Genomic DNA, 19,540 nt, shown 5'->3' with positions numbered 1-19,540 from the left:
TGTAATATTCTCACAATAAGCTAATCAGCTCAATTGGAGCATTTCTAGCACGTTTGGTTGAAATTGGAAATTTACATTTTTCAGTGTTGTCAGACGTTTGTAATATTCTCACAATAAGCTAATTAGCTCAATTGGAGCATTTCTAGCATGTTTGGTTGAAATTGGAAATTTACAATTTTCACTTTTGTCAGACAATTGCAATAATCTCACAGTAAGCTAATTAGCTCAATTGGAGCAATTCTAGCATGTTTGGTTGAAATTGGAAATTTACATTTTTCACTTTTGTCAGACAATTGCAATATTCTCACAATAAGCTAATTAGCTCAATTGGAGCATTTCTAGCACGTTTAGTTGAAATTGGAAATTTACATTTTTCACTTTTGTCAGACAATTGCAATATTCTCTCAATAAGCTAATTAGCTCATTTGGAGCATTTCTAGCATGTTTGGTTGAAATTAGAAGTTTACATTTTTCAGTGTTGTCAGACGTTTGTAATATTCTCACAATAAGCTAATTAGCTCAATTGGAGCATTTTTAGCATGTTTGGTTGAAATTGGAAATTTACATTTTTCACTTTTGTCAGACGTTTGTAAAATTCTTACAGTAGGCTTATTTGCGCAATTTGAGCATTTCTAGCATGTTTGGTTGAAATTGGAAATTTACTTTTTTCACTTTTGTCAGACAATTGCAATATTCTCACAATAAGCTAATTAGCTCAATTGGAGCATTTCTAGCATGTTTGGTTGAAATTGGAAATTTACAATTTTCACTTTTGTCAGACAATTGCAATAATCTCACAGTAAGCTAATTAGCTCAATTGGAGCAATTCTAGCATGTTTGGTTGAAATTGGAAATTTACATTTTTCACTTTTGTCAGACAATTGCAATATTCTCACAATAAGCTAATTAGCTCAATTGGAGCATTTCTAGCACGTTTAGTTGAAATTGGAAATTTACATTTTTCACTTTTGTCAGACAATTGCAATATTCTCTCAATAAGCTAATTAGCTCATTTGGAGCATTTCTAGCATGTTTGGTTGAAATTAGAAGTTTACATTTTTCAGTGTTGTCAGACGTTTGTAATATTCTCACAATAAGCTAATTAGCTCAATTGGAGCATTTTTAGCATGTTTGGTTGAAATTGGAAATTTACATTTTTCACTTTTGTCAGACGTTTGTAAAATTCTTACAGTAGGCTTATTTGCGCAATTTGAGCATTTCTAGCATGTTTGGTTGAAATTGGAAATTTACTTTTTTCACTTTTGTCAGACAATTGCAATATTCTCACAATAAGCTAATTAGCTCAATTGGAGCATTTCTAGCATGTTTGATTGAAATTGGAAATTTACATTTTTCAGTGTTGTCAGACGTTTGTAATATTCTCACAATAAGCTAATTAGCTCAATTGGAGCATTTCTAGCATGTTTGATTGAAATTGGAAATTTACATTTTTCACTTTTGTCAGACAATTGCAATATTCTCACAATAAGCTAATTAGCTCAATTGGAGCATTTCTAGCATGTTTGGTTGAAATTGGAAATTTACATTTTTCACTTTTGTCAGATGTTTGTAATATTCTCACAATAAGCTAATTAGCTCAATTGGAGCATTTCTAGCATGTTTAGTTGAAATTGGAAATTTACATTTTTCAATTTTGTTAGACGTTTGTAATATTCTCACAATAAGCTAATTAGCTCAATTGGAGCATTTCTAGCATGTTTGGTTGAAATTGGAAATTTACATTTTTCACTTTTGTCAGACAATTGTAATATTCTCACAATAAGCTAATTAGCTCAATTGGAGCATTTCTAGCATGTTTGGTTGAAATTGGAAATTTACATTTTTCACTTTTGTCAGACAATTGCAATATTCTCACAATAAGCTAATTAGCTCAATTGGAGCATTTCTAGCATGTTTGGTTGAAATTGGAAATTTACATTTTTCACTTTTGTCAGACGTTTGTAATATTCTCACAATAAGCTAATTAGCTCAATTGGGGCATTTCTAGCACGTTTGGTTGAAATTGGAAATTTACATTTTTCAGTGTTGTCAGACGTTTGCAATATTCTCACAATAAGCTAATTAGCTCAATTGGAGCATTTCTAGCATGTTTGGTTGAAATTGGAAATTTACATTTTTCACTTTTGTCAGACAATTGCAATATTCTCACAATAAGCTAATTAGCTCAATTGGAGCATTTCTAGCATTTTTGGTTGAAATTGGAAATTTACTTTTTTCACTTTTGTCAGACAATTGCAATATTCTCACAATGAGCTAATTAGCTCAATTGGAGCATTTCTAGCATGTTTGGTTGAAATTGGAAATTTACATTTTTCAATTTTGTTAGACGTTTGTAATATTCTCACAATAAGCTAATTAGCTCAATTGGAGCATTTCTAGCATGTTTGGTTGAAATTGGAAATTTACATTTTTCACTTTTGTCAGACAATTGTAATATTCTCACAATAAGCTAATTAGCTCAATTGGAGCATTTCTAGCATGTTTGGTTGAAATTGGAAATTTACATTTTTCACTTTTGTCAGACAATTGCAATATTCTCACAATAAGCTAATTAGCTCAATTGGAGCATTTCTAGCATGTTTGGTTGAAGTTGGAAATTTACATTTTTCACTTTTGTCAGACAATTGCAATATTCTCACAATAAGCTAATTAGCTCAATTGGAGCATTTCTAGCATGTTTGGTTGAAATTGGAAATTTACATTTTTCAGTGTTGTCAGACGTTTGTAATATTCTCACAATAAGCTAATTAGCTCAATTGGAGCATTTCTAGCATGTTTGGTTGAAATTGGAAATTTACATTTTTCACTTTTGTCAGACAATTGCAATATTCTCACAATAAGCTAATTAGCTCAATTGGAGCATTTCTAGCATGTTTGGTTGACATTGGAAATTTACATTTTTCACTTTTGTCAGACAATTGCAGTATTCTCTCAATAAGCTAATTAGCTCATTTGGAGCATTTCTAGCATGTTTGGTTGAAATTAGAAATTTACATTTTTCAGTGTTGTCAGACGTTTGTAATATTCTCACAATAAGCTAATTAGGCTCAATTGGAGCATTTTTAGCATGTTTGGTTGAAATTGGAAATTTACATTTTTCAGTTTTGTCAGACGTTTGTAATATTCTCACAATAAGCTAATTAGCTCAATTGGAGCATTTCTAGCATGTTTGGTTGAAATTGGAAATTTACTTTTTTCACTTTTGTCAGACAATTGCAATATTCTCACAATAAGCTAATTAGCTCAATTGGAGCATTTCTAGCATGTTTGGTTGAAATTGGAAATTTACATTTTTCACTTTTGTCAGACGTTTGTAATATTCTCACAATAAGCTAATTAGCTCAATTGGAGCATTTCTAGCATGTTTGGTTGAAATTGGAAATTTACAATTTTCACTTTTGTCAGACAATTGCAATAATCTCACAGTAAGCTAATTAGCTCAATTGGAGCAATTCTAGCATGTTTGGTTGAAATTGGAAATTTACATTTTTCACTTTTGTCAGACAATTGCAATATTCTCACAATAAGCTAATTAGCTCAATTGGAGCATTTCTAGCACGTTTAGTTGAAATTGGAAATTTACATTTTTCACTTTTGTCAGACAATTGCAATATTCTCTCAATAAGCTAATTAGCTCATTTGGAGCATTTCTAGCATGTTTGGTTGAAATTAGAAGTTTACATTTTTCAGTGTTGTCAGACGTTTGTAATATTCTCACAATAAGCTAATTAGCTCAATTGGAGCATTTTTAGCATGTTTGGTTGAAATTGGAAATTTACATTTTTCACTTTTGTCAGACGTTTGTAAAATTCTTACAGTAGGCTTATTTGCGCAATTTGAGCATTTCTAGCATGTTTGGTTGAAATTGGAAATTTACTTTTTTCACTTTTGTCAGACAATTGCAATATTCTCACAATAAGCTAATTAGCTCAATTGGAGCATTTCTAGCATGTTTGGTTGAAATTGGAAATTTACAATTTTTACTTTTGTCAGACAATTGCAATAATCTCACAGTAAGCTAATTAGCTCAATTGGAGCAATTCTAGCATGTTTGGTTGAAATTGGAAATTTACATTTTTCACTTTTGTCAGACAATTGCAATATTCTAACAATAAGCTAATTAGCTCAATTGGAGCATTTCTAGCACGTTTAGTTGAAATTGGAAATTTACATTTTTCATTTTTGTCAGACAATTGCAATATTCTCTCAATAAGCTAATTAGCTCATTTGGAGCATTTCTAGCATGTTTGGTTGAAATTAGAAGTTTACATTTTTCAGTGTTGTCAGACGTTTGTAATATTCTCACAATAAGCTAATTAGCTCAATTGGAGCATTTTTAGCATGTTTGGTTGAAATTGGAAATTTACATTTTTCACTTTTGTCAGACGTTTGTAAAATTCTTACAGTAGGCTTATTTGCGCAATTTGAGCATTTCTAGCATGTTTGGTTGAAATTGGAAATTTACTTTTTTCACTTTTGTCAGACAATTGCAATATTCTCACAATAAGCTAATTAGCTCAATTGGAGCATTTCTAGCATGTTTGATTGAAATTGGAAATTTACATTTTTCAGTGTTGTCAGACGTTTGTAATATTCTCACAATAAGCTAATTAGCTCAATTGGAGCATTTCTAGCATGTTTGATTGAAATTGGAAATTTACATTTTTCACTTTTGTCAGACAATTGCAATATTCTCACAATAAGCTAATTAGCTCAATTGGAGCATTTCTAGCATGTTTGGTTGAAATTGGAAATTTACATTTTTCACTTTTGTCAGACAATTGCAATATTCTCACAATAAGCTAATTAGCTCAATTGGAGCATTTCTAGCATGTTTAGTTGAAATTGGAAATTTACATTTTTCAATTTTGTTAGACGTTTGTAATATTCTCACAATAAGCTAATTAGCTCAATTGGAGCATTTCTAGCATGTTTGGTTGAAATTGGAAATTTACATTTTTCACTTTTGTCAGAAAATTGTAATATTCTCACAATAAGCTAATTAGCTCAATTGGAGCATTTCTAGCATGTTTGGTTGAAATTGGAAATTTACATTTTTCACTTTTGTCAGACAATTGCAATATTCTCACAATAAGCTAATTAGCTCAATTGGAGCATTTCTAGCATGTTTGGTTGAAATTGGAAATTTACATTTTTCACTTTTGTCAGACGTTTGTAATATTCTCACAATAAGCTAATTAGCTCAATTGGGGCATTTCTAGCACGTTTGGTTGAAATTGGAAATTTACATTTTTCAGTGTTGTCAGACGTTTGTAATATTCTCACAATAAGCTAATTAGCTCAATTGGAGCATTTCTAGCATGTTTGGTTGAAATTGGAAATTTACAATTTTCACTTTTGTCAGACAATTGCAATAATCTCACAGTAAGCTAATTAGCTCAATTGGAGCAATTCTAGCATGTTTGGTTGAAATTGGAAGTTTACATTTTTCACTTTTGTCAGACAATTGCAATATTTTCACAATAAGCTAATTAGCTCAATTGGAGCATTTCTAGCACGTTTAGTTGAAATTGGAAATTTACATTTTTCACTTTTGTCAGACAATTGCAATATTCTCTCAATAAGCTAATTAGCTCATTTGGAGCATTTCTAGCATGTTTGGTTGAAATTAGAAGTTTACATTTTTCAGTGTTGTCAGACGTTTGTAATATTCTCACAATAAGCTAATTAGCTCAATTGGAGCATTTTTAGCATGTTTGGTTGAAATTGGAAATTTACATTTTTCACTTTTGTCAGACAATTGCAATATTCTCACAATAAGCTAATTAGCTCAATTGGAGCATTTCTAGCACGTTTAGTTGAAATTGGAAATTTACATTTTTCACTTTTGTCAGACAATTGCAATATTCTCTCAATAAGCTAATTAGCTCATTTGGACCATTTCTAGCATGTTTGGTTGAAATTAGAAGTTTACATTTTTCAGTGTTGTCAGACGTTTGTAATATTCTCACAATAAGCTAATTAGCTCAATTGGAGCATTTTTAGCATGTTTGGTTGAAATTGGAAATTTACATTTTTCACTTTTGTCAGACGTTTGTAAAATTCTTACAGTAGGCTTATTTGCGCAATTTGAGCATTTCTAGCATGTTTGGTTGAAATTGGAAATTTACTTTTTTCACTTTTGTCAGACAATTGCAATATTCTCACAATAAGCTAATTAGCTCAATTGGAGCATTTCTAGCATGTTTGATTGAAAATGGAAATTTACATTTTTCAGTGTTGTCAGACGTTTGTAATATTCTCACAATAAGCTAATTAGCTCAATTGGAGCATTTCTAGCATGTTTGATTGAAATTGGAAATTTACATTTTTCACTTTTGTCAGACAATTGCAATATTCTCACAATAAGCTAATTAGCTCAATTGGAGCATTTCTAGCATGTTTGGTTGAAATTGGAAATTTACATTTTTCACTTTTGTCAGACAATTGCAATATTCTCACAATAAGCTAATTAGCTCAATTGGAGCATTTCTAGCATGTTTAGTTGAAATTGGAAATTTACATTTTTCAATTTTGTTAGACGTTTGTAATATTCTCACAATAAGCTAATTAGCTCAATTGGAGCATTTCTAGCATGTTTGGTTGAAATTGGAAATTTACATTTTTCACTTTTGTCAGACAAGTGCAATATTCTCACAATAAGCTAATTAGCTCAATTGGAGCATTTCTAGCATGTTTGGTTGAAATTGGAAATTTACATTTTTCACTTTTGTCAGACGTTTGTAATATTCTCACAATAAGCTAATTAGCTCAATTGGGGCATTTCTAGCACGTTTGGTTGAAATTGGAAATTTACATTTTTCAGTGTTGTCAGACGTTTGCAATATTCTCACAATAAGCTAATTAGCTCAATTGGAGCATTTCTAGCATGTTTGGTTGAAATTGGAAATTTACATTTTTCACTTTTGTCAGAGAATTGCAATATTCTCACAATAAGCTAATTAGCTCAATTGGAGCATTTCTAGCATGTTTGGTTGAAATTGGAAATTTACATTTTTCACTTTTGTCAGACAATTGCAATATTCTCACAATGAGCTAATTAGCTCAATTGGAGCATTTCTAGCATGTTTGGTTGAAATTGGAAATTTACTTTTTTCAATTTTGTTAGACGTTTGTAATATTCTCACAATAAGCTAATTAGCTCAATTGGAGCATTTTTAGCATGTTTGGTTGAAATTGGAAATTTACATTTTTCACTTTTGTCAGACAATTGTAATATTCTCACAATAAGCTAATTAGCTCAATTGGAGCATTTCTAGCATGTTTGGTTGAAATTGGAAATTTACATTTTTCACTTTTGTCAGACAATTGCAATATTCTCACAATAAGCTAATTAGCTCAATTGGAGCATTTTTAGCATGTTTGGTTGAAGTTGGAAATTTACATTTTTCACTTTTGTCAGACAATTGCAATATTCTCACAATAAGCTAATTAGCTCAATTGGAGCATTTCTAGCATGTTTGGTTGAAATTGGAAATTTACATTTTTCAGTGTTGTCAGACGTTTGTAATATTCTCACAATAAGCTAATTAGCTCAATTGGAGCATTTCTAGCATGTTTGGTTGAAATTGGAAATTTACATTTTTCACTTTTGTCAGACAATTGCAATATTCTCACAATAAGCTAATTAGCTCAATTGGAGCATTTCTAGCATGTTTGGTTGACATTGGAAATTTACATTTTTCACTTTTGTCAGACAATTGCAGTATTCTCTCAATAAGCTAATTAGCTCATTTGGAGCATTTCTAGCATGTTTGGTTGAAATTAGAAATTTACATTTTTCAGTGTTGTCAGACGTTTGTAATATTCTCACAATAAGCTAATTAGGCTCAATTGGAGCATTTTTAGCATGTTTGGTTGAAATTGGAAATTTACATTTTTCAGTTTTGTCAGACGTTTGTAATATTCTCACAATAAGCTAATTAGCTCAATTGGAGCATTTCTAGCATGTTTGGTTGAAATTGGAAATTTACTTTTTTCACTTTTGTCAGACAATTGCAATATTCTCACAATAAGCTAATTAGCTCAATTGGAGCATTTCTAGCATGTTTGGTTGAAATTGGAAATTTACATTTTTCACTTTTGTCAGACGTTTGTAATATTCTCACAATAAGCTACTCAGCTCAATTGGAGCATTTCTAGCACGTTTGGTTGAAATTGGAAATTTACATTTTTCAGTGTTGTCAGACGTTTGTAATATTCTCACAATAAGCTAATTAGCTCAATTGGAGCATTTCTAGCATGTTTGGTTGAAATTGGAAATTTACAATTTTCACTTTTGTCAGACAATTGCAATAATCTCACAGTAAGCTAATTAGCTCAATTGGAGCAATTCTAGCATGTTTGGTTGAAATTGGAAATTTACATTTTTCACTTTTGTCAGACAATTGCAATATTCTCACAATAAGCTAATTAGCTCAATTGGAGCATTTCTAGCACGTTTAGTTGAAATTGGAAATTTACATTTTTCACTTTTGTCAGACAATTGCAATATTCTCTCAATAAGCTAATTAGCTCATTTGGAGCATTTCTAGCATGTTTGGTTGAAATTAGAAGTTTACATTTTTCAGTGTTGTCAGACGTTTGTAATATTCTCACAATAAGCTAATTAGCTCAATTGGAGCATTTTTAGCATGTTTGGTTGAAATTGGAAATTTACATTTTTCACTTTTGTCAGACGTTTGTAAAATTCTTACAGTAGGCTTATTTGCGCAATTTGAGCATTTCTAGCATGTTTGGTTGAAATTGGAAATTTACTTTTTTCACTTTTGTCAGACAATTGCAATATTCTCACAATAAGCTAATTAGCTCAATTGGAGCATTTCTAGCATGTTTGGTTGAAATTGGAAATTTGCAATTTTCACTTTTGTCAGACAATTGCAATAATCTCACAGTAAGCTAATTAGCTCAATTGGAGCAATTCTAGCATGTTTGGTTGAAATTGGAAATTTACATTTTTCACTTTTGTCAGACAATTGCAATATTCTCACAATAAGCTAATTAGCTCAATTGGAGCATTTCTAGCACGTTTAGTTGAAATTGGAAATTTACATTTTTCACTTTTGTCAGACAATTGCAATATTCTCTCAATAAGCTAATTAGCTCATTTGGAGCATTTCTAGCATGTTTGGTTGAAATTAGAAGTTTACATTTTTCAGTGTTGTCAGACGTTTGTAATATTCTCACAATAAGCTAATTAGCTCAATTGGAGCATTTTTAGCATGTTTGGTTGAAATTGGAAATTTACATTTTTCACTTTTGTCAGACGTTTGTAAAATTCTTACAGTAGGCTTATTTGCGCAATTTGAGCATTTCTAGCATGTTTGGTTGAAATTGGAAATTTACTTTTTTCACTTTTGTCAGACAATTGCAATATTCTCACAATAAGCTAATTAGCTCAATTGGAGCATTTCTAGCATGTTTGATTGAAATTGGAAATTTACATTTTTCAGTGTTGTCAGACGTTTGTAATATTCTCACAATAAGCTAATTAGCTCAATTGGAGCATTTCTAGCATGTTTGATTGAAATTGGAAATTTACATTTTTCACTTTTGTCAGACAATTGCAATATTCTCACAATAAGCTAATTAGCTCAATTGGAGCATTTCTAGCATGTTTGGTTGAAATTGGAAATTTACATTTTTCACTTTTGTCAGACAATTGCAATATTCTCACAATAAGCTAATTAGCTCAATTGGAGCATTTCTAGCATGTTTGGTTGAAATTGGAAATTTACATTTTTCACTTTTGTCAGACAATTGCAATATTCTCTCAATAAGCTAATTAGCTCATTTGGAGCATTTCTAGCATGTTTAGTTGAAATTGGAAATTTACATTTTTCACTTTTGTCAGACAATTGCAATATTCTCACAATAAGCTAATTAGCTCAATTGGAGCATTTCTAGCACGTTTAGTTGAAATTGGAAATTTACATTTTTCACTTTTGTCAGACAATTGCAATATTCTCTCAATAAGCTAATTAGCTCATTTGGAGCATTTCTAGCATGTTTGGTTGAAATTAGAAGTTTACATTTTTCAGTGTTGTCAGACGTTTGTAATATTCTCACAATAAGCTAATTAGCTCAATTGGAGCATTTTTAGCATGTTTGGTTGAAATTGGAAATTTACATTTTTCACTTTTGTCAGACGTTTGTAAAATTCTTACAGTAGGCTTATTTGCGCAATTTGAGCATTTCTAGCATGTTTGGTTGAAATTGGAAATTTACTTTTTTCACTTTTGTCAGACAATTGCAATATTCTCACAATAAGCTAATTAGCTCAATTGGAGCATTTCTAGCATGTTTGGTTGAAATTGGAAATTTGCAATTTTCACTTTTGTCAGACAATTGCAATAATCTCACAGTAAGCTAATTAGCTCAATTGGAGCAATTCTAGCATGTTTGGTTGAAATTGGAAATTTACATTTTTCACTTTTGTCAGACAATTGCAATATTCTCACAATAAGCTAATTAGCTCAATTGGAGCATTTCTAGCACGTTTAGTTGAAATTGGAAATTTACATTTTTCACTTTTGTCAGACAATTGCAATATTCTCTCAATAAGCTAATTAGCTCATTTGGAGCATTTCTAGCATGTTTGGTTGAAATTAGAAGTTTACATTTTTCAGTGTTGTCAGACGTTTGTAATATTCTCACAATAAGCTAATTAGCTCAATTGGAGCATTTTTAGCATGTTTGGTTGAAATTGGAAATTTACATTTTTCACTTTTGTCAGACGTTTGTAAAATTCTTACAGTAGGCTTATTTGCGCAATTTGAGCATTTCTAGCATGTTTGGTTGAAATTGGAAATTTACTTTTTTCACTTTTGTCAGACAATTGCAATATTCTCACAATAAGCTAATTAGCTCAATTGGAGCATTTCTAGCATGTTTGATTGAAATTGGAAATTTACATTTTTCAGTGTTGTCAGACGTTTGTAATATTCTCACAATAAGCTAATTAGCTCAATTGAAGCATTTCTAGCATGTTTGATTGAAATTGGAAATTTACATTTTTCACTTTTGTCAGACAATTGCAATATTCTCACAATAAGCTAATTAGCTCAATTGGAGCATTTCTAGCATGTTTGGTTGAAATTGGAAATTTACATTTTTCACTTTTGTCAGACAATTGCAATATTCTCACAATAAGCTAATTAGCTCAATTGGAGCATTTCTAGCATGTTTAGTTGAAATTGGAAATTTACATTTTTCAATTTTGTTAGACGTTTGTAATATTCTCACAATAAGCTAATTAGCTCAATTGGAGCATTTCTAGCATGTTTGGTTGAAATTGGAAATTTACATTTTTCACTTTTGTCAGACAATTGCAATATTCTCACAATAAGCTAATTAGCTCAATTGGAGCATTTCTAGCATGTTTGGTTGAAATTGGAAATTTACATTTTTCACTTTTGTCAGACAATTGCAATATTCTCACAATGAGCTAATTAGCTCAATTGGAGCATTTCTAGCATGTTTGGTTGAAATTGGAAATTTACATTTTTCAATTTTGTTAGACGTTTGTAATATTCTCACAATAAGCTAATTAGCTCAATTGGAGCATTTCTAGCATGTTTGGTTGAAATTGGAAATTTACATTTTTCACTTTTGTCAGACAATTGTAATATTCTCACAATAAGCTAATTAGCTCAATTGGAGCATTTCTAGCATGTTTGGTTGAAATTGGAAATTTACATTTTTCACTTTTGTCAGACAATTGCAATATTGTCACAATAAGCTAATTAGCTCAATTGGAGCATTTCTAGCATGTTTGGTTGAAGTTGGAAATTTACATTTTTCACTTTTGTCAGACAATTGCAATATTCTCACAATAAGCTAATTAGCTCAATTGGAGCATTTCTAGCATGTTTGGTTGAAATTGGAAATTTACATTTTTCAGTGTTGTCAGACGTTTGTAATATTCTCACAATAAGCTAATTAGCTCAATTGGAGCATTTCTAGCATGTTTGGTTGAAATTGGAAATTTACATTTTTCACTTTTGTCAGACAATTGCAATATTCTCACAATAAGCTAATTAGCTCAATTGGAGCATTTCTAGCATGTTTGGTTGACATTGGAAATTTACATTTTTCACTTTTGTCAGACAATTGCAGTATTCTCTCAATAAGCTAATTAGCTCATTTGGAGCATTTCTAGCATGTTTGGTTGAAATTAGAAATTTACATTTTTCAGTGTTGTCAGACGTTTGTAATATTCTCACAATAAGCTAATTAGGCTCAATTGGAGCATTTTTAGCATGTTTGGTTGAAATTGGAAATTTACATTTTTCAGTTTTGTCAGACGTTTGTAATATTCTCACAATAAGCTAATTAGCTCAATTGGAGCATTTCTAGCATGTTTGGTTGAAATTGGAAATTTACTTTTTTCACTTTTGTCAGACAATTGCAATATTCTCACAATAAGCTAATTAGCTCAATTGGAGCATTTCTTGCATGTTTGGTTGAAATTGGAAATTTACATTTTTCACTTTTGTCAGACGTTTGTAATATTCTCACAATAAGCTAATCAGCTCAATTGGAGCATTTCTAGCACGTTTGGTTGAAATTGGAAATTTACATTTTTCAGTGTTGTCAGACGTTTGTAATATTCTCACAATAAGCTAATTAGCTCAATTGGAGCATTTCTAGCATGTTTGGTTGAAATTGGAAATTTACAATTTTCACTTTTGTCAGACAATTGCAATAATCTCACAGTAAGCTAATTAGCTCAATTGGAGCAATTCTAGCATGTTTGGTTGAAATTGGAAATTTACATTTTTCACTTTTGTCAGACAATTGCAATATTCTCACAATAAGCTAATTAGCTCAATTGGAGCATTTCTAGCACGTTTAGTTGAAATTGGAAATTTACATTTTTCACTTTTGTCAGACAATTGCAATATTCTCTCAATAAGCTAATTAGCTCATTTGGAGCATTTCTAGCATGTTTGGTTGAAATTAGAAGTTTACATTTTTCAGTGTTGTCAGACGTTTGTAATATTCTCACAATAAGCTAATTAGCTCAATTGGAGCATTTTTAGCATGTTTGGTTGAAATTGGAAATTTACATTTTTCACTTTTGTCAGACGTTTGTAAAATTCTTACAGTAGGCTTATTTGCGCAATTTGAGCATTTCTAGCATGTTTGGTTGAAATTGGAAATTTACTTTTTTCACTTTTGTCAGACAATTGCAATATTCTCACAATAAGCTAATTAGCTCAATTGGAGCATTTCTAGCATGTTTGGTTGAAATTGGAAATTTACAATTTTCACTTTTGTCAGACAATTGCAATAATCTCACAGTAAGCTAATTAGCTCAATTGGAGCAATTCTAGCATGTTTGGTTGAAATTGGAAATTTACATTTTTCACTTTTGTCAGACAATTGCAATATTCTCACAATAAGCTAATTAGCTCAATTGGAGCATTTCTAGCACGTTTAGTTGAAATTGGAAATTTACATTTTTCACTTTTGTCAGACAATTGCAATATTCTCACAATAAGCTAATTAGCTCATTTGGAGCATTTCTAGCATGTTTGGTTGAAATTAGAAGTTTACATTTTTCAGTGTTGTCAGACGTTTGTAATATTCTCACAATAAGCTAATTAGCTCAATTGGAGCATTTTTAGCATGTTTGGTTGAAATTGGAAATTTACATTTTTCACTTTTGTCAGACGTTTGTAAAATTCTTACAGTAGGCTTATTTGCGCAATTTGAGCATTTCTAGCATGTTTGGTTGAAATTGGAAATTTACTTTTTTCACTCTTGTCAGACAATTGCAATATTCTCACAATAAGCTAATTAGCTCAATTGGAGCATTTCTAGCATGTTTGATTGAAATTGGAAATTTACATTTTTCAGTGTTGTCAGACGTTTGTAATATTCTCACAATAAGCTAATTAGCTCAATTGGAGCATTTCTAGCATGTTTGATTGAAATTGGAAATTTACATTTTTCACTTTTGTCAGACAATTGCAATATTCTCACAATAAGCTAATTAGCTCAATTGGAGCATTTCTAGCATGTTTGGTTGAAATTGGAAATTTACATTTTTCACTTTTGTCAGACAATTGCAATATTCTCACAATAAGCTAATTAGCTCAATTGGAGCATTTCTAGCATGTTTAGTTGAAATTGGAAATTTACATTTTTCAATTTTGTTAGACGTTTGTAATATTCTCACAATAAGCTAATTAGCTCAATTGGAGCATTTCTAGCATGTTTGGTTGAAATTGGAAATTTACATTTTTCACTTTTGTCAGACAATTGTAATATTCTCACAATAAGCTAATTAGCTCAATTGGAGCATTTCTAGCATGTTTGGTTGAAATTGGAAATTTACATTTTTCACTTTTGTCAGACAATTGCAATATTCTCACAATAAGCTAATTAGCTCAATTGGAGCATTTCTAGCATGTTTGGTTGAAATTGGAAATTTACATTTTTCACTTTTGTCAGACGTTTGTAATATTCTCACAATAAGCTAATTAGCTCAATTGGGGCATTTCTAGCACGTTTGGTTGAAATTGGAAATTTACATTTTTCAGTGTTGTCAGACGTTTGTAATATTCTCACAATAAGCTAATTAGCTCAATTGGAGCATTTCTAGCATGTTTGGTTGAAATTGGAAATTTACAATTTTCACTTTTGTCAGACAATTGCAATAATCTCACAGTAAGCTAATTAGCTCAATTGGAGCAATTCTAGCACGTTTGGTTGAAATTGGAAATTTACATTTTTCACTTTTGTCAGACAATTGCAATATTTTCACAATAAGCTAATTAGCTCAATTGGAGCATTTCTAGCACGTTTAGTTGAAATTGGAAATTTACATTTTTCACTTTTGTCAGACAATTGCAATATTCTCTCAATAAGCTAATTAGCTCATTTGGAGCATTTCTAGCATGTTTGGTTGAAATTAGAAGTTTACATTTTTCAGTGTTGTCAGACGTTTGTAATATTCTCACAATAAGCTAATTAGCTCAATTGGAGCATTTTTAGCATGTTTGGTTGAAATTGGAAATTTACATTTTTCACTTTTGTCAGACAATTGCAATATTCTCACAATAAGCTAATTAGCTCAATTGGAGCATTTCTAGCACGTTTAGTTGAAATTGGAAATTTACATTTTTCACTTTTGTCAGACAATTGCAATATTCTCTCAATAAGCTAATTAGCTCATTTGGAGCATTTCTAGCATGTTTGGTTGAAATTAGAAGTTTACATTTTTCAGTGTTGTCAGACGTTTGTAATATTCTCACAATAAGCTAATTAGCTCAATTGGAGCATTTTTAGCATGTTTGGTTGAAATTGGAAATTTACATTTTTCACTTTTGTCAGACGTTTGTAAAATTCTTACAGTAGGCTTATTTGCGCAATTTGAGCATTTCTAGCATGTTTGGTTGAAATTGGAAATTTACTTTTTTCACTTTTGTCAGACAATTGCAATATTCTCACAATAAGCTAATTAGCTCAATTGGAGCATTTCTAGCATGTTTGATTGAAATTGGAAATTTACATTTTTCAGTGTTGTCAGACGTTTGTAATATTCTCACAATAAGCTAATTAGCTCAATTGGAGCATTTCTAGCATGTTTGATTGAAATTGGAAATTTACATTTTTCACTTTTGTCAGACAATTGCAATATTCTCACAATAAGCTAATTAGCTCAATTGGAGCATTTCTAGCATGTTTGGTTGAAATTGGAAATTTACATTTTTCACTTTTGTCAGACAATTGCAATATTCTCACAATAAGCTAATTAGCTCAATTGGAGCATTTCTAGCATGTTTAGTTGAAATTGGAAATTTACATTTTTCAATTTTGTTAGACGTTTGTAATATTCTCACAATAAGCTAATTAGCTCAATTGGAGCATTTCTAGCATGTTTGGTTGAAATTGGAAATTTACATTTTTCACTTTTGTCAGACAATTGTAATATTCTCACAATAAGCTAATTAGCTCAATTGGAGCATTTCTAGCATGTTTGGTTGAAATTGGAAATTTACATTTTTCACTTTTGTCAGACAATTGCAATATTCTCACAATAAGCTAATTAGCTCAATTGGAGCATTTCTAGCATGTTTGGTTGAAATTGGAAATTTACATTTTTCACTTTTGTCAGACGTTTGTAATATTCTCACAATAAGCTAATTAGCTCAATTGGGGCATTTCTAGCACGTTTGGTTGAAATTGGAAATTTACATTTTTCAGTGTTGTCAGACGTTTGCAATATTCTCACAATAAGCTAATTAGCTCAATTGGAGCATTTCTAGCATGTTTGGTTGAAATTGGAAATTTACATTTTTCACTTTTGTCAGACAATTGCAATATTCTCACAATAAGCTAATTAGCTCAATTGGAGCATTTCTAGCATGTTTGGTTGAAATTGGAAATTTACATTTTTCACTTTTGTCAGACAATTGCAATATTCTCACAATGAGCTAATTAGCTCAATTGGAGCATTTCTAGCATGTTTGGTTGAAATTGGAAATTTACATTTTTCAATTTTGTTAGACGTTTGTAATATTCTCACAATAAGCTAATTAGCTCAATTGGAGCATTTCTAGCATGTTTGGTTCAATTTGGAAATTTACATTTTTCACTTTTGTCAGACAATTATAATATTCTCACAATAAGCTAATTAGCTCAATTGGAGCATTTCTAGCATGTTTAGTTGAAATTGGAAATTTACATTTTTCAATTTTGTTAGACGTTTGTAATATTCTCACAATAAGCTAATTAGCTCAATTGGAGCATTTCTAGCATGTTTGGTTGAAATTGGAAATTTACATTTTTCACTTTTGTCAGACAATTGTAATATTCTCACAATAAGCTAATTAGCTCAATTGTAGCATTTCTAGCATGTTTGGTTGAAATTGGAAATTTAAATTTTTCACTTTTGTCAGACAATTGCAATATTCTCACAATAAGCTAATTAGCTCAATTGGAGCATTTCTAGCATGTTTGGTTGAAATTGGAAATTTACATTTTTCACTTTTGTCAGACGTTTGTAATATTCTCACAATAAGCTAATTAGCTCAATTGGGGCATTTCTAGCACGTTTGGTTGAAATTGGAAATTTACATTTTTCAGTGTTGTCAGACGTTTGCAATATTCTCACAATAAGCTAATTAGCTCAATTGGAGCATTTCTAGCATGTTTGGTTGAAATTGGAAATTTACATTTTTCACTTTTGTCAGACAATTGCAATATTCTCACAATAAGCTAATTAGCTCAATTGGAGCATTTCTAGCATGTTTGGTTGAAATTGGAAATTTACATTTTTCACTTTTGTCAGACAATTGCAATATTCTCACAATAAGCTAATTAGCTCAATTGGAGCATTTCTAGCATGTTTGGTTGAAATTGGAAATTTACATTTTTCACTTTTGTCAGACGTTTGTAATATTCTCACAATAAGCTAATCAGCTCAATTGGAGCATTTCTAGCACGTTTGGTTGAAATTGGAAATTTACATTTTTCAGTGTTGTCAGACGTTTGTAATATTCTCACAATAAGCTAATTAGCTCAATTGGAGCATTTCTAGCATGTTTGGTTGAAATTGGAAATTTACAATTTTCACTTTTGTCAGACAATTGCAATAATCTCACAGTAAGCTAATTAGCTCAGTTGGAGCAATTCTAGCATGTTTGGTTGAAATTGGAAATTTACATTTTTCAATTTTGTCAGACAATTGCAATATTCTCACAATAAGCTAATTAGCTCAATTGGAGCATTTCTAGCACGTTTAGTTGAAATTGGAAATTTACATTTTTCACTTTTGTCAGACAATTGCAATATTCTCTCAATAAGCTAATTAGCTCATTTGGAGCATTTCTAGCATGTTTGGTTGAAATTAGAAGTTTACATTTTTCAGTGTTGTCAGACGTTTGTAATATTCTCACAATAAGCTAATTAGCTCAATTGGAGCATTTTTAGCATGTTTGGTTGAAATTGGAAATTTACATTTTTCACTTTTGTCAGACGTTTGTAAAATTCTTACAGTAGGCTTATTTGCGCAATTTGAGCATTTCTAGCATGTTTGGTTGAAATTGGAAATTTACTTTTTTCACTTTTGTCAGACAATTGCAATATTCTCACAATAAGCTAATTAGCTCAATTGGAGCATTTCTAGCATGTTTGGTTGAAATTGGAAATTTACAATTTTCACTTTTGTCAGACAATTGCAATAATCTCACAGTAAGCTAATTAGCTCAATTGGAGCAATTCTAGAATGTTTGGTTGAAATTGGAAATTTACATTTTTCACTTTTGTCAGACAATTGCAATATTCTCACAATAAGCTAATTAGCTCAATTGGAGCATTTCTAGCACGTTTAGTTGAAATTGGAAATTTACATTTTTCACTTTTGTCAGACAATTGCAATATTCTCACAATAAGCTAATTAGCTCATTTGGAGCATTTCTAGCATGTTTGGTTGAAATTAGAAGTTTACATTTTTCAGTGTTGTCAGACGTTTGTAATATTCTCACAATAAGCTAATTAGCTCAATTGGAGCATTTTTAGCATGTTTGGTTGAAATTGGAAATTTACATTTTTCACTTTTGTCAGACGTTTGTAAAATTCTTACAGTAGGCTTATTTGCGCAATTTGAGCATTTCTAGCATGTTTGGTTGAAATTGGAAATTTACTTTTTTCACTTTTGTCAGACAATTGCAATATTCTCACAATAAGCTAATTAGCTCAATTGGAGCATTTCTAGCATGTTTGGTTGAAATTGGAAATTTACATTTTTCACTTTTGTCAGACGTTTGTAATATTCTCACAATAAGCTAATTAGCTCAATTGGGGCATTTCTAGCACGTTTGGTTGAAATTGGAAATTTACATTTTTCAGTGTTGTCAGACGTTTGTAATATTCTCACAATAAGCTAATTAGCTCAATTGGAGCATTTCTAGCATGTTTGGTTGAAATTGGAAATTTACAATTTTCACTTTTGTCAGACAATTGCAATAATCTCACAGTAAGCTAATTAGCTCAATTGGAGCAATTCTAGCATGTTTGGTTGAAATTGGAAATTTACATTTTTCACTTTTGTCAGACAATTGCAATATTTTCACAATAAGCTAATTAGCTCAATTGGAGCATTTCTAGCACGTTTAGTTGAAATTGGAAATTTACATTTTTCACTTTTGTCAGACAATTGCAATATTCTCTCAATAAGCTAATTAGCTCATTTGGAGCATTTCTAGCATGTTTGGTTGAAATTAGAAGTTTACATTTTTCAGTGTTGTCAGACGTTTGTAATATTCTCACAATAAGCTAATTAGCTCAATTGGAGCATTTTTAGCATGTTTGGTTGAAATTGGAAATTTACATTTTTCACTTTTGTCAGACAATTGCAATATTCTCACAATAAGCTAATTAGCTCAATTGGAGCATTTCTAGCACGTTTAGTTGAAATTGGAAATTTACATTTTTCACTTTTGTCAGACAATTGCAATATTCTCTCAATAAGCTAATTAGCTCATTT

This window comes from Watersipora subatra, unplaced genomic scaffold (genome assembly GCF_963576615.1).
Source record: "Watersipora subatra unplaced genomic scaffold, tzWatSuba1.1 SCAFFOLD_29, whole genome shotgun sequence".
NCBI lineage: Eukaryota > Metazoa > Bryozoa > Gymnolaemata > Cheilostomatida > Watersiporidae > Watersipora > Watersipora subatra.
The sequence above is the reverse complement of the archived record's forward strand: the minus strand, read 5'-3'. Positions refer to the sequence as shown.